The 16,905-nt window shown below is 51.7% G+C and overlaps 1 protein-coding gene across 1 annotated transcript in view; it reads left to right on the plus strand.

The window, feature by feature from the left end:
* The window catches only part of IGSF21 (immunoglobin superfamily member 21), a 241,910-nt gene that overhangs the window by 31,719 nt on the left and 193,286 nt on the right, over positions 1-16,905 (plus strand). The gene's annotated exons all lie outside the window — the stretch shown is intronic.

Genomic DNA, 16,905 nt, shown 5'->3' on the forward strand with positions numbered 1-16,905 from the left:
GTCTGGTTTAAAGGCTTCACTAGCTATTGGGACAAATGCCCATCCAGATGGAGGACTCAGCAGGCAGAGACGGCCTGTGGCCTTGGCAGCTGAAAGGTCCAAGTGGGACCTGAGTGTGCTGATGGGGGAACTGGAGGCTGTGGTCTGATGATCCTCTGGCTCTCCCAATCTGGGGGACCACGGGATATCCCAGGGCCTGCCCTAGGCCTTCTCCTCTCAGGCTTAAGACTCATGAATTTGACCTTGACCCCACACGAGCCTAGTAACAGCAGATGCCCACTGTCCAGCTGCAAGAGCTCCCGCAGACCAACGGGCATCTGCAGAGGAGGGTCTGGGCCTGCATCCTTGACCTCTGCCAGGCAGCTGCTCAGAGGACAGACGTCATTGAACCTCTTTGGCTCTTCTGTGAGGCCGGACTCAGAGTACTGAGCTTCAAGGCTACTGTGCAACGTCCTCCACTGCAGGGGCTGTCCCTTCCGTCCCACAGCCAGGCCCTTAGGCCGATCTCCTCTTGCCTGGATGACACAACAGTCTCTCTCCTGCCTCCATTTCTTCCCCCACTCTCTTCTCCCATTGGCAGCCCAGCTGTTCTTTTCAAACTACAAATCTGATCACCCTCTCCTCTGCTTCAAACTTTCCATGGCTCCCCAGTGTCCAGGCGTAAAGTCCAAACTCCTAACCTGGCTCGTGCCCATCACATGGGTTTCCAGTCCCTGCTTTCCTTGTGAATGTCCGGCAACCCCCCTCCCCCCACATCACACACACACACCATGAATTCCTTGAGGACAGGGACCCAGTCTTGTTGGTTAATGTGTCCTCAGGACCTGGCAGAGCCTAGTGGGACTTTCAGAGGCCAGAGAAATCACCTTCTCAGGGACCTGCCTGGATGCTCTCCATAAGATTTTCTCTGTCTGGATTTCGAGTCCCTCAGGAACTCATCATCTACGAAGGTCTGGCAATTAAGTTTGTGAACGTGTTGCAACTACATTGCTAACCTTTATTGATATCAGAGGGATTATTCATTATGAATTTGTACCAACTGGACAAACAGTTAACCAAGTTTACTACTTGGAAGTGCTGAAAAGGCTGCGTGAAAAAGTTAGATGATCTGAACTTTTCGCCAACAAGTCATGGCTCTTGCATCACGACAATGCACCAGCTCACAGGGCACTGTCTGTGAGGGAATTTTTACTAGTAAACAAACAACTGTGTTGGAACACCCTCCCTACTCACCTGATCTGGTCCCCAATGACTTCTTTCTTTACCTGAAGATAAAGGAAATATTCAAAGGAAGACATTTTGATGACATTCAGGACATCAAGGGTAATACAACAACAGCTCTGATGGCCATTCCAGAAAAAGAGTTCCAAAATTGCTTTGAAGGGTGGACTAGGCCCTGGCATCGGTGCATAGCTTCCCAAGGGGAGTACTTTGAAGGTGACCGTAGTGATATTCAGCAATGAGGTATGCAGCACTTTTTCTAGGTGAGAACTTAATTGTCTGACCTCGTAATACTCATTTCTATATCTCTATTAAAAGGTTCTAGGTCCCTTTTCTGGGTAAGAGTCTTGTCTTCTCTGTCAGATTGGGAGTTCTCAAATAGTAGAGGGCTGTGTCTCCCCCATCAGACTTGAGAGCTCTCCTGGAGACAGGGGTTTCCCCAATCAGACTATGGCTTCATGATGGCAGGGGCACGGTCTCCCCACATAAGAATGTGATCCCCCTGAGGGTAGGGTCAGTGACCTCAGACACTATCACATTTCAGTCTAAGGGGAACGTGAGTGCCCGTTCTGTTTCCATTTCTGTTCCATGATGTTTTTGCCTGGTCGTCTCCAGAAGACACAGGCAGAGGAAGGAGGGCAGGATACAGGGAGCGCTCTGTCCCCCGTCCCCGGGTCTGGGCCACCGGCCCTCACTGGTGCAGGGCAGTCTCTCAGTAAGTGTGAATGGAGTGCAAAGGCCTGGGGTCCACAGGGGGCTCACAGACTCCTCCTCTGCTCCATGTGGGGAGCCCAGAGCCCGCACAGCCCCTGTACCCCGCCCAGCCAGGTACTGCCCAGAGGTGGGGCTGCTCGTCCTTGGGACCCCGCCCATGTCGCCTGTGACAGAAGCAGATGACTCGGCTCCACTCCCCAACCCTGAGGGAACCTGGTCCACCTTTCGTTCCACACCCAGTTTTTGCCTCTGCTCATTCTGACCTAGCCTAGCCTGGGTCTGGAACCTTCTGAAAGCATTTGGGTCCAGCCCCCATCCCCATCCCCTCCCCCACCCCAGTCCTGGGAAGACACCACCAGATGTTCTGACCAAAGAAGCCTCCAGTAAACACAACCTTCAGCCCAACAAAAACAAGGCCCAGGACCTTCCAAAGTGAGGACCCCCTCACCCCATCCGAGGACAATCAGCCTTAACCTTCTAGTCCTGGGCCAGCAGGGAACCCGGACAGAGTAGGCTGAAGGCCAGGCTGGGAGCGGCGGCGTGCTGGTTCCTGTCGAGGCCCCTTTTCTGGGCGACCTTGAGTGAGACATTTAATTGCTTGGTGCCTCAGTTTCCCCATCTGTCAGGCTGGAGGATGATGGTGAGCACAAAACAAGGTGGCAGCATAGAAGCTCCAGCGATGGGCTTATTATCGTGGGTGAATCGCGGGTGCCTGGGAAAACATTCCTTCCTGCTTTGAATTATCTGACTTTAAAAAAAATCACTTTTTTTTCGATTACGAAAGTAATACCCGAGAGCCAGAGATAATTTGGAGCATTTAGAAAGGCGCAAAAAAGAAAATACCGTTACTCAGCAATGACCGCTGTTAACTCTGCGGTGATTATCTCCCAGCCGTTTCTGTGCATGGAGACATAGAATTTGGGGAGTGGGGGGAAACAGAAAGGAATTTATGTGATTTTTTTTTTTTAAGTTATCATTGGAGGAGTTTTGTGTTGAGATGGCACCTCCTTGCTTTTGTTCCGTGACCCTTATGTGGGTGTCTGAAAGCTGCCCATTACCCTGTTTTTGCCACCAATTTCCTCAATTCATACTCTTTATAAACCACCCTGGGGAACTTTATAGACCCACAAAAGCATTCAAAGTTAATGGCAAAACCAACCATGTGAAAACACCGCTGTCGAATCTCCCTCCGTCCCTCCCCAGTGCCCAAGTGCCCCTGCCACTCCCGGGGCCCTGCGAGGCAGCCCATTTCCTGCTGCTCCAGCTGGCACTGGGCCCTGGGACAGGGGACCGAGGGAGGGGGCAAAGGAGAGAGTCCTAGGGGTGACCTTCCCTCCGCCAGGACACAGAGCACACACACGCCCTTGCTGGCACAATACAGAAGCAATAAATATCGGGACTGTAATTTATGTAGATGTTTTGGAGTCCAAACCGAGGGGTGAGGAGGGACTAATGAGATGATATCCCTCATGTCAGCTTCTCAGGGCAGGGAACATAGCAGGTTCAGAACACGTGGGGACACTTGCTACCCAAGGATGGAGGTTAGATAAATCCAACCGCTGCCCTTGGGCTCCCCTACTGAGGTTGAGGCTCTGTTACAGGACGAGACCCAGGACTGGGAAGGACTTCAGCCACTCTTTTATGCATCCCTCCAATAAATACTTCCAGGCTCTGTTCCATCTCTTGCCCAAGCCCTCCCAGGCAGAAAGGGACAGAAGCCCAGTTTGGTCTTTTAGGGAAGAAATGTGTGGCTTCTACTAGGGCAGTGAACAACTCATAGATTTGGCCCTGAACCTGGCTCTGCTGTGTGACCTTGGGCAAATCACTCATCCTCTCTGATCCCATTTCGATATCCATCTAATGGAGAAAAACAAGAATATTATATGGATTGAGTGAGGAACCAGGCAGAGAGGGACACATCTTTGTGTCTTATCTTAATTGATCCTTATAGCAAACCCTGTAAAAGACCAGATAACATTACCCCAGATTCATAAATGAGGGAAGCAAGGCTCAGAGAGGTTAGGTGATGTATTCAAGGTCACACAGCTAGTTAATGGCAGGGTCAGAAATAAAATATATGTCTTCTAGCAGATGCCAAAAAAAAAAAGGAGTCATTCTTGATTCCTCTCTTTCCTTCGCTGTCGGCATCCGGTCTGAGAGCAAGTTCTGGCAGCTCTTCCCCCAACACATTCCAAATCTGGCTGCTTCTCTCTGTTGCCACTGCCACCCCCAGTCCAGGCCACCATCAGTCTGTGCCTGCCCAGCCTCCCAGCTGGTCTCAGTGGCTGCCACCCTCACCCTCCCGCACTCAGCTCCTCACTGCATCCAGAGATGTTATTAAAATGTAAATCAGATCAGATTGCTTCCAGGCTTAAAACCCTGCAAGGTTTGCCTTTGTACTTGAAGTCAAATCCCACTCTTACCCTGTCTCCTCACTCTGGTGGCGGCTGCCTTCTCTGACCTCACCTGGTCTGGCTGTCTCCCCACTCACACTGCTCTAGCCACTCGGGCCTCCTTGCTTGCTTTCTTCCTTAGCATGTTAGGAGCTGTCCACCCTGCGGGCCTTTGAACTTGAAGTTTCCTCTGCTTGGATCACCCTTAGCAGGATCTTTCCATGGCTGCCACCTTCCCTTCCTCCAGGGCTCAATTTAAGTATAAAGGACTGGCTCAAGCAGCAGTTTGCCTTGTAACTATTTTGAGCACCTCCTGTAATTGCAGAAGTCAAACGTGACTTGTATTCATCTTTTGTTATTGGTATGTATTGAGTATTACAATTCTAATACAATTTTCCTTTCTTAAAATGTGTATACAGTTTTTTGGCACCTCTGTATTATTATTATCATCATCATTATTACAGTTATTGAAAAATTTGTACCTCCTACATAACAAGACTATTCTATATATATATATATATATATATATATATAGAGAGAGAGAGAGAGAGAGAGAGAGATGTATATATATAGATATATAGATATATATATGACTTATTTAAATTCACAACTCTGTGCAAGAGGTACTATTATTATATCCATTTACAGATGAGGACACTGAAAGCCCAGAGAGGTTAAGTAACTTGTCCAAGGCCACACAGCTGAGTAGTGATCAAACTGGGATGTAAGCCCAGGCAACCTAGCTCCAGCATCCAGCTTCCCAACCATAATACCAGATTATAAGCGGCACCAGGGCAGAGGCCAGATCTGTTTTGTTCTCCAGTGCATCCCCAGTGCCTGGCACAAAGTCTGGCACGGAGAAGGTACTCAATAGATGTTTGTTGAGTGAAGGAGTGTGGACCACAATGAGCAAACGATCTCACGTTACAGCTTATTTCATTGCTCAGAAGACATGAGGAAATTAAGAAGTGGAAAAACCAAGCCTGTATAAAGAATGAATGTTTTATCCTTGAATGAGTGAGGTTGTTTCTATTCAAGAACAGAGGAGCCTTCCTGCCCCCATGCAAACAAATTAATGTTTTATACGCATTAGGAAGCCAGAGCACAAACCCAACGCTTAAACTAAGTGTGCATGAGCTCTTACAGCAGCAGGAAGACATACTCAGCCGCGTTTGTCTGGCTCTGACCCAGGGACTCGTGACGGGCTAAAGGCACAGAGAAAGAGGGTGCAGGGGTCTGTGTTCTCTAAAGGACTCCTGCGGTCCCTCTCACTTGGACCAACAGCCAGGCCTGGTGTAGGTCACCCACACGTGCTGGCAATTATGTGCCCGGCCCCTGCCAGTCAGCACTGAGACAGGACCAGCAGCAGGGCGCAGGGCCAGAGCGCCTGGGGCGGGGTGTGTGGCCATAGTGGGAGTGGTTGGTGTTCAGGGGTGACTTCAGGGGCTGGGACAGTCCCCAAGGCTTCAGGGCAAGGGACAGACCTGAGCGGGCATGACAAGACAAGGATGATAAGCACAGAGGGAGGGGGTAGGTATCCCCGCGCAGTTCAGAGACTCAGACTCATTGCTGTGCTAATCATTAGTGTCAATACTACGAATCACGGAGCTAATGTCGCTAATAATAAGGGTGATATATCCTGACTCCTCTGTCCTGGCTGTGTGCCCGGCCAGCCAGACCTAACTCCCCAGCGCCGATCAGACCATGGACTTTCCATTACAGGCCAGCTACACAACTTTCCCCAGTCGGTCTTTGTACCATGGGCAGGTCATGGAAATCTTGGATGTCTTTCTGAGGGTTCGGTTCCTCCAGGGTAGGACCCTGGCTTTTTAAATCCATCTCTCCATCTTGGCTCCATCATTTTCCAGCTGTGTGACTTTGGGTGAGTCATTCCCGCCCCCCTCAGTTCCTCATCTATAAAATGGGTACTGCAATGCCTACCATCAAAGGTAGTTCTGAGGATTCTTGAGATAATATGAATGTATCAATGAATAGACCACCTGGCACAGGGTGCGCTATATACTAATTATTGTTATGGTAAGTCATGTGTTCATCTATGCAGTAGTAAGAACGGAGGCTTTGGAACCAGCTTGATCTTGGGTGGAAACCTCCTGCTGTCACTCACTCTGACCCTGAGCCTCTCCGAGCCTCAGTTTCTTCATCTGGAAAATGGGGATAATAGCTACCTCATGGGAAGTCAGGAAGATTAGAGGTAGTGCATATATAACACCTGGCACCCAATACTTCAGGTGGCTTAAAGTTAGGTTCCTACTGTGCGCCAATCACTATGCCTGGCCCTCTGGGATGCTGTTTCAGCTCCAGTGTTTGAGGCTGGGCTGCCAGGGACAGGAACACTGGCCTCCTGGAAGAATTGTTCATGGGGCTGGTGAGGAAAGGTACGTAAATACCTACCTTTACGTACCAAACCTTCACCCTTAGCGCCTCACTGTGGATTCCAGAGGGTCTAAATCTCTTTCTCCAACCCTTCTGGGGGACTGAGACGTCTGAAGTCAGAGTGGTGTCCCCCAGGCATCCCTGTGGTCTAGCTACCCCAGCATGACCACTAGCATTCTTTGGGGCAGCTGCCATCTTGCTGTGCTCTCACCAAGTGAGGTCACACATGCAAGTGCATTCTGGACTGTTCAAGGTGGAGGATGTCTGGTCTGCTAGCGGGCAAAAGTGACCCTGAGCTGACAAAGCAACTCTGTGCCTAAGTCCCTCTCATGCCTATTACCACATCAGCCACCACCTTGGTGCCTTCAGGGAAAAAAGCAGGGCCCGTGGCTGTCCCAGTTTGCACTAGAGCAAACAAAGTGTCAGGCAGGTTATGTGACCTGAGCAACGTGGCCAGGTAGTGAAGGATGCACCTCAGCCTCCATGAGTCACTGGGACTTCCGGCTCCCCAGGGCCTTTGCACGTGCCATGCCCTTTGTGTGTAGTTATATTTTCTCACTTCAGTTAGGTCTCTGTTCAGATGTTCCCTCCTCAGAGAGACTGTCATTGACTGTTTGTAATAGTCAAGTAATTGGCACTAGCCGCTGTAATAAGCAACTCCACACTCTTGGTGATAGCACAATGGAAGTGGATTTCTTGCTCAGGCAAAGTCAAAAGCACTTATTGCTGCATTTATTCAGAAGCTCCCCTGGGTGACTCACCTCCAAGCAGTGGTTCAGGGATCCCAGCCTCTTCTGTTTTGTGTCTCTGTTGTCTCCTGGGGCCCCCTGGGGTTCCCCACTGGATCCTCTGTATTCAGCCTGCTGAAGAGCTAAGAAAAAGAGTAAGAGGGTCTCAACTCAGCAGCCAAGTCCAGAGTGGCAAACATCACTTATACCCACATTCCGTTGGCCAAAGCAGGTCACATGGGCAAGCCCAAACTCAGTGGGGAGAACAAGTGCAGTCCACGACAACAGGTGGGGGAGAGGTGTGAGTGTTTGCTGACCAGAAATTCACACTCGCAGAGGGTTTCATGGGATGTCTGGGGCCAGGCCTGGAAGTAGCTTACCACACTCACACTCATGATCTCCTTCCACTGACTGTAACTCGTGCCCTCCTTAACTGCAGGGTGGCTAGGACATATAGAGAAGTTTGTGGATGTTGGTGAAAACTAACAATTTCTGTCCTACCACCTAATCACAGACAATCTAGTAGAGTTTCCCATCACAAGGGTGACCAAGGAATTTGTCATCCAAATGAGATGATTTTAAGGCAATAGGAGTCACTACGATTACCCATGGACAAAAGGTTTAAACCAGGATTGCCCCAGGTCTTCCAGGGTGTGTGGTCACCCGACTCTCTGTCCCCTTGTCTCTACATGATGTTTACCACCGATGTGTGTGCTCACTCACTGCTCTATTGTCTGTCTTCTTCACTAGGATGCAGGATCTGTGGGGGCAGGGACCTTTCTTAAGTACACTGCTATCTCCTCCAGGCCTAGAACTGGGGACACCTCCTAATGCCTGTTGTATGAGTGAATGCATTTACTCAACCATCCCACAGATTTGTTTTGAGGACTAACTGTGCGTTAGCCCACAGTGGTCCTGCCCTCCCAGAGTTAAACTCTAGTGCGGACGTCAGACACGAATAAGGAAGGGTCAATTTCAGGGGCTCCAAGTGGGATCAGAGCAGATCCCCTGTGGATGTGATGTTTGAGCTGAGGGTATTTAAGAAGCTGAGACCACAGACTCAGTTCTAAACAGTTGAGCTCACAGTCTTTTGGCCTTTTAGATGCTGTGTGAGTCCGAGTGAGTTGCTTGACCTCTCTGAACTGTAGTTTCCATATCTGCAAAGTGAGACCAAGTGTCTGTGCCTTTGCAGGGTGGAGGTGATGTTTGAATGCCATCTTGCTGGTGAGAGCCTGGCGTGTTGGTGGGGATTCAGCCAATGGTATTGGTTGTCATCCTTGTTATTTCTCTTATATAGATTTTAGACTTGAGCTTCTATCGCTATGCATTTTGGCCTCTGACTGTGTAGGGGACATGGAGGTCCTGCCTGGCTCATATGCAGCCCCTTAACGGTCACCAAGGACAGCTCCAAGTCCCTAGAACGGGAGCTCTTATCACCGGATGCTGCTTCCTGGTGTGGGGTTCCATGCTTTAGTTTCACCTGGGTCAGTCAGTAGCTGTGTAAACTTGGACTGCTTACTCAGCCTCTCTGAAGCTCAGTTTCCTGGGACTAGGGATATGCAAAGCTATCTTACAGAGCTAAGGTGAGGATTAAAAGAGCCTAGCAGCGTTTCTGCCCCATAGCTATGATGTAATAGCACGGGGCTGACCTTGATTGATTGCTCTCCGTGTGCCAGCCAACAATGGTGACATCCCTACATCCGGGGGACTCCGCGTATGAGCCCCGAAAGGCACCCAGGTCCCGTCCAGCCGCAGTCGTGAAGGGAGAACGGTGTCTGGAGGTTTGCTTCCAGTGTGCTCCGCTGTCTTAGAACAGGTTGCCGACAGTGAGAAGGCCGCGAGCGTGATGGAGGCGGTCCCAGGCGTTGCCTCAGCTTCCGCATAAACCGTGTAACAGTTATGGATGGTTTTGTCCTCTCGAGCTGTCTGTCCCATTACCGCCCGCAGACGGCCGTAATGGGCTTCGGAAAGCTTATGCCAACATCCTTGCCTTCCCTCGGCACAGGAAGCCCTGCCAGAAGGATGGCGCAGCGCTCCGAGCAGCTCAGGCAGCCACAGCCCTGCAAAAGCAAAAGGCCCCAGCCTGGGGCTGAACACACCACCCACGTGCAGCCAGCCCTGGTGCTGTGGCTCACTAATAAGGAGGGAAGAACAAAGTGCAGTGATTAATGAAACAGCAGCAGCCACGGAGCTCAGGGAGAGGGGTGGGGGGAGTAGGGTTTGCTCTGAGCCAGGTGCCAAATGGGCATCTCCTTTAATCCTCACCGCCCTGTGGATTAAGTGTTATGATCCGCTGTTTACAGATGAGGTGACTGGGGGTCAGGGAAGTCAAGCAATAATCTTGAAAGGTGGTGCTGCCAAGGATGGGGGGAGGGTGGTGGCTGGTGGAGGGGGCGGGACCCGGGACCAGTTGGTGTTGGTCTGGGGCCCAGCTGTTCCCATTGCCCCACACAACATCTGTTATCCATCACCATTTACCCAGGACGGTCAGTGCCCTAGCTCACGTCATTGCTGCTGATAGCTCTCATGTGGCATCCCGCCCACGTGGTCGTTTAACAGGTAGAGGCAGCGAGGCCCAGGGCAGGGAAGGGCTTGCTGCTGTCACGTAGGGAGTTAACTGTCGGTGCAGTCAGTTCCTGCGTCTAATGCCTTCCGGGTTGGCGTCTCACCACCTGTCTGTGTGTGTTACCTAATTCTCATATCTTAGGGCGGTGCACAGTCCCCATTTCACACCATCCCCGCCGCTCCCTGTTGCCTTCATCTGGACTGAGTCTCTTGTTCCTACCTCCTGTTTGACACGGTCAGGTCAGCCTTTGCCTCCCTGCCTGCGCTCTCCGCATAGGGGCTTGGATCCACCCTGACCTTGGTGCTTATCTCCCTTCTGGTGAGCACACTGTTGCCCCTTTCAAGCCTTGCCAGCCCCAACTCCCATTTTATGCCTTTTTTCAAACCTCTCTCCCACATGAAAACTGCCCCGTTCGAAGTCCCACTCCTGGAGTTTCCCCTGACTTTGGTCAGCAGTGAAGACGCTTAATGGCGAGAAGCAATCGGCCCACTCAGCCTTCTCTTCTCTGACTTTAAAGCCTGGCTCCGGAGGCTGGGGTCAGCTCTGTCACCTCCCTGCCTCTGTGCTGGGTCCTATCCTGAGAGAATGCACATGTGTTCTGGCCATGATGCAACTGGTGCTGCTTCCCTTCTAGGCAGGGAGGCCTAAGTCAGGGTGAGAGAGGAGCTCTGGCCCAGGGAAGGTCAGCTGTGAGGGGCTGGGCTGGTGGAGGTCTCACTCATGTCTTTTGCAGGTTCCAGCTAAGGCTGACAGAGTCAAGAGGTCAGGACTCCTAGATTCACTCTTCCTCCAGGCAGCCTTCCAGGACTTCTCCAGAGTCTAGCCAGCCTCAAGGGTCTCTAGGGAGTTCCTCCTCTAAGGAAGTGAGAGGAAAGGAGGGGACAGGAGCAGAGGGAAAGGGAGAGGAGGAGAGGAGAGAGGGGGGTAAAGGAGGGAAGGGGAGACAATGAAATTTTGCTACACAGGCAGCGTCGTTTTCTTTGAGCCTAAATGACTTAACTCATATTGTTCCTGCCTGGGATATGCCGCACCCTCATCCTTCCTTATGTCCTTCAAGTTCAGGCCAGGAAGCCACTGCTCTGCCTCCCTGCTACCCTCTGCTCCCTGGGTTCCATGGCACTTTGCATGCACCCCGATCTCATTCCTTACCTGTGTCCCTTGGAGGGCAGGGCCAGCGCAGGGTGTGGCACAAAGAGACCCTCACTCGTGCATGGAAGTTGACTGAGGAGTGATCTGCATTTCAGTCCAGCTCTGCCACTTTGAGGCCTTGTAACCTGGGACAGCCATTATCCTCTCTGGGCCTCTGCTCCTTCATCTATAAAATGGAGACAATAATACCAGCTTTGTAGGGTTGCTATGGAAATAGGAACCCGGCATCTGTACAGGATGAGATTCGCACTTCTTAAAGATTCATTAAACTGTAGCTACAGGGCAAAGGGGTCAGGTCGCCCATCCCCTCCAGGGCAGTTCTACTGAGCCCCCAGGGGAAGGGGTCAGGGCATACGGTGTCCAGGGTTTCCTAACAGAGCTGGGGTGCCTAACAGAGGGACCCTGTCCTCCTCCAGCAAGTTATATGGACAGAGAGGCCATGTTGGCAACCCTGAACTCAAGAAAGACTGACGGGAGTTGGGGGCTGGGGAGGAGCCTGTGGTGCAGCTTTGAGTGCGGCAGGGAGAGGCCGGTGGGGAGCAAGCCAGTGGCCCTCTTTCAGCGCCAAAGGCCCAGACACATGGCTGAGCCTCCCCAGAGGCGGGGTGGTGACCTTGGGTGATCCTTGCTCCCAGCCCCCTCCAAGGGGAGGAAAGAGAAGCTAATCATTTCAGTTGGTTGGGGAGGCTGGGAACTTAATTGATTAATGTTGATATGTGTTTTGACGGGCCAAGATGCAATGCTGGTAAAAGGTGAGGTATTAATACATAGAATATATAATTATGATGTACCACCAGCCTGGCAGCCTATGTAAATAGTTACCCAGCTGGGAACTAATCTGGGTAAGTGGGCCCCGGCAGCTTGTAGGCCCCTCTCAGACACAGCAGGCCAGCTTCCACCCTGTCGGGAGGGGCTGGGCTCTGGCTGGCCTCGTCCTCCCCCAGGGGACCGTGCTGCCTGGGTGGGAGGGGTCCTTCCGGGGCCTCTAGGAGCCACAGACCTTTAGGAAGCAGCAGTTAGAGAAGGAAGGAGACCGGGCTGGGCTGAGCATTGTGCAGACATCATCCCACTTCATGCTCCTATTTGCATCTCGTCCTCTCCTCTTTGCAGCTGAGGAAACAAGTTCAGAGAGGTTAAGTAACTTGCCGATGTATGCACAGCAAATGGACAGCAGATCTTGGATTCCAATCCAGGTCTACCAGGCTTCAGGTCTGAGTGCTATTTCTTGGGGAAGGCAAGATCAAGGCCACCACTCTCACCCTTTGATCCCCTATAAGAAGGGTCCTGAGGGAGGTCTGCAGCTTCCTGGGTCTTTCTCCTGAATGTAACTTAAAAGTTTAGAGACGTGGTTTTATAAAGAGAGTTTGGGGAAGACCCCAGCAACTCTAGGTCCCCCTAACAGCCAGCTACATAGCTTTCGTTTCGGAGTGTGTGTCACCCAGGAAGTGCAGCGTGACCAGGAGGTAACATGGATGGAAGGGGCAGTGGTTGTGAGGCTAGGAGTGGGGTGAGGTGGGAGCGAGACCTGGAGTCAAAAAAAATTCAGATTCAAAATACCTTCCAACAGCACTGATTGCGCACATACCTTCCCAGACCCCCCCCCCCCCAGCCCTCTGCCCTTCTCTGGCCCTCAAGGACTTTTGGGGGTACAGGGGCGGGTAGTTTCAAGCTCATTCCTGGGAGCTCTAATGCTGCTTCCCTGTCTGTCCCTGGGCCTGGGCTAGAGCAAGACCCGGTCATGGTGATGTAGGTGATGTTGGAACTGCAAGCAGTTTCTGAGTGTGGGCCGGGATCGTGTCTCGTGAAGCCAAAGAATGGAAACACGGACCAGGGAGAGGCAAAGAGTTTTTTTAAAAGGATAGTTTATTAGAGGCAGGAAAAGAGGTTGCAGCTCCCGAGCAGGAGGGGGTCCCGAATGGGGGTGCCCATGACTGAGGCAAAAGCTCTTACTTTTATGCCTTCCCTTGCCTGCTTGGGGAAGGGGAGCTGTTTGAAGAAGGGAACTTGTTTGAAGAAGGGAACTGGCGCCTTCTAATGAAATTCGTCTACCAGGTTTGTTCTGCTTGCCCATCCTAAAGGACTTAGCAAAGGAACCCACTCTTATCTATCAGATCTGCTCCATTTGTCAGGCCAAAATGAATTTTATGTGAACCTCAAGGCCTTGTTACATTATGTCCTGGAGGGAAGGAGTGATTTCAAAACCTGAAGTTTTAGGATATGGCTGTCTTTGTTTATTCCACCAGGGACCTCCCTGTCCACCTCGGGACATGCTAACTCTCCTGTATCAATGGTGACTCACGGCATGGTGATTTCAGGCCCGTCCTGGTCTGTCTTTTCAGTAACCCCAGGCCCACCCCTGCAGCCTCCCCAACCGTGGACGCCATTGTCATGGTCCCAGCGTGTCCGCACTGGCTTCCTGCCTCCTGGCCTGGCCTGGTACACACATTAAGACTCAACTTCAGCAACCCTGCAAGTCGGCCCTTCTTCCTCTGGGCTGCAGCCCTAATGGGATGCTAAGTGCCTATTTTGCAGATGAGGAAATTGCAATTAAGAGAGGTTAAGTAATTTTCCCAGGGTCACGTATTTGGTTTGCCTGTCTCCAAACACGATGATTTTTCCACTTCATCACATTGCTTCTTTGATGGATGGATCTTCCAGAGCAGGGGCTGATTCCCCCATCAGACTCAGGGCTCCCTAAGGAAAGGGCTGGGTCTCCTCTATCAGAGTAGGCACTTGCTCAGAGTGGAAACTGTCTCTCCCACTTGACTGTGAGCTTCCCAAGGGTGGAAGCTGAGCATCTGCCATCAGCCTGGGACCCTCCAAACGGAGGATGTGTGTCTCCCCTCATCAGACTGGGAGCTCCCTGAGGGAAGGGGTGAGTCTGAAGTCCCACAGTATCTCTCACTTGCCTTGTACCTCACCCCACCCCAAGAGCCCCTGCCTGCAGCATCCCTGACCCTGGCTGTGTCCTGTGTGGGACTCGCCCTCGGCCAGAGCAGAAGATGCCAACAGGCTGCTAAGCCACAGTACACCCCGGGCATTAATTAGCGTTGGCACTGTTAAGTACTTCTTTCCATTTATGCAAATCAGCGAGGTAAGAGGCATATAATGAAGTGTTTGTGGTTTAATACTGTGCCGTAGGAAGGAAGATGAATTTTAATTACTGGCTCCTAATTGGATGGATGGCTTGTTAATGTCCTCCTGACAGGATGTCTGAGCCTGTGCTGCCCACCCACCCAGGCCCAGGTGTCTTGCTGACCCACCCACCCCAGGGCAGCCTAGGCTAACAGAGCTTCCCCACCTGTCCTTGCTCAGGGTTCATGTTGAGGGTCCCTCTGCCTTTGCCTTGGAAATTCCTGTGGAGACTTCTAATCTCTCTCAATATCTCTCTCTCTCTCAGTGTCTCTCTCTCTCTCTCTCAGTGTCTCTCTCTCTCTCTCTCAGTGTCTCTCTCTCTCTCTCTCTCTCTCTCTCTCTCTCTCTCTATATATATATATATATATATATATATATATATATATGCCTTTTGCAAGGCCCTAGGGCTCTTGTTCAAATCCCCACTGTGCCACCTACTGTGTGACCCCAGGCAAGTCACCTCCCCTCTCTGAGCCTCGTGTTCTTCAAACAAAGGGCTAAAGGGCATGGGATGAGGGGCCATGGGAAATCGTCAGGTTTGTGCAGTTAGGAGAGGTTTTCCAGAATGGGGAGCTCCAGAGAGATACGTAGCATCAAGAGATGAAGAGAGGGTGGCCCAGGTGAAGCGCATGGAAGAGAGAGGAATGTGGGGTGTTCAGGAGAGATGGGATGGGTGCCCCTCCAGAGTTACGGGGTGCTGAGGACGATCCTCTCCCACTCATCCTTCAGGGCTCTGCTTGGGCTGCTCCTCCTCCCAGAGCTTATCCCTGCCCCTGGGGTCCCTGGGTTGAGGGTCCCTGCCCTAGGTTTGATGGCCTCTCTGTGCATCCCTCTTCCTCATCGTGTCTGTCACTCGGTGCTGTCACTGCGCATTCAGCAGGCATCCTCTCCCCCCCATCCTGTCCCATCAGACTGTGAGCTCCATTTGTTTGCCCTGTATCCCGGTGTCCAGCGCAGCTCTGGGACCCTTTACTCATCCGAGACAAATCTGTCCCGTGCAAGCATGGTCAGTGTGTGGGGCCAGGTTCAGGCTGGATCCTTCTGCTCAAGATGCTCCAGAACAGAGTGCCATCGAGATTCTAGAGCAGGTAGGCAATAGGGAGCCACGGAGGACTCTAAACCGGGAGTTGATGGAACGCTGTGATCAATGGCATCTTGTGAGTCCCGTCTACCCCCTGTCCCACTCCCCTCCCCTTTGAACATCCAAATCTTGACATGACCCCAGGTCTCCAGATGACAAATTCAGAACATGTATGGATCCTCTAGGAGGGGCAGAGTGGGGGCAAGAGTCAGGAAGGGCCGGGCTGCAGGGAGAGAAGAAAGTCCCCCCACCCTGCCCCCCTGCCCCGCACCCGCCCAGGAGCTTCACTGAATGGGTAGAAAAACTGCAGCCTGTGTTCCTTGTAATACAAACAGCAACTTCCTTGCAAAAACACACTGGAGTTTGAACCTAGCTTTGAGACTTAACCAGCTTTATAGTCTTTCTGTGCCTTAATAGACTGAGCTGTAAAATGGGCTGACCCTACCTTACAGGTTATGTTGAGGGGAATAAATGACAAAGAATTTCAAATAGAGCACAGTGCCAGGTACACAGTAGGTGTTCAACAAATGGTAGATGTTATAGTAATTAGGTCTCCCACAATAAGAGAGAGAGAGAGAGAGAGAGAGAGAGAGAGAGAGAGAGAGAACAGAAACACTTAATTCCCAGGAGACTGGGCTTGTTCTCCTGGGTGCAACTTCCTGGTGAGAAGCACAGGTGGTTTTGAACCTGGCTCTGCCACGTTCTACCTGGGTGACCTTGCCTAGGTTTCCCCCTCTAAGACTTAATTTCTTTATTGGAATGGAATCATATAGTACCTAATCACTGGGTCTAGGAGTTTTAAATGAGGAAATCCATGGGAAGGGCCTCATGGATTTCCATGGGAGAGGGAGGGGGATCCCCTTCCTCTTTCCCTCTTCCCTCCACTCTGTGCCCAGCCTCCAAGTCCCAGCTCCTGCTGCTGCATTGCAGGCACCGCCCTTGAGCCTGTCCTCGTGGTTGTAACCCACTTACGAGGGACGTAAGCAAATCGTTCTCCCACTGGGGACTTCAGCTTCCGTGCTCTATGTGGGAGCACAGCCCCCGCACAGATGCCCTCCCAGAATCATGGCACAACCAGCACAAGGGGTCGATGCGTTGTCTTCCTAAACTGTTAGGACTCAGCAAATGTGGGCTCTGAGGGTTGGGATAACAGAGGGCATGGTGGTGGGGGGTAAGGTTTGCAGGGTAGAGACGGCCTTTTCTGTAAGCTGACTGGGCTGGGCCAGGTCTGAGGTGGCTGTGATGTCACACACCCAGTGGTCACCAGGAAGGAATGGTGGGTACAGGGCCTGTGGTTCTCCTGGGGAATGGCCGGGGACTGGCTGGGGAGCCTCCAGGCCTATAGCTGAGATCAGCAAACTCCTCGACCTCAGGGGTCGAGATAAGAAAAGGATTCTGTTGTCCCACCTCTCAAGACTGCTGCCTTTCCCTAAAAGTCCCTACGGGGCCCTCCCAACCCCACTGGGATGAAGGGGGGAAGACAACCTACTGACCATCTACTGTATCTATGGCAGGCAGTGTTAA

This window comes from Rhinolophus sinicus, chromosome 14 (genome assembly GCF_057876585.1).
Source record: "Rhinolophus sinicus isolate RSI-liver-muscle chromosome 14, RSI-T2T, whole genome shotgun sequence".
Taxonomy (NCBI): domain Eukaryota; kingdom Metazoa; phylum Chordata; class Mammalia; order Chiroptera; family Rhinolophidae; genus Rhinolophus; species Rhinolophus sinicus.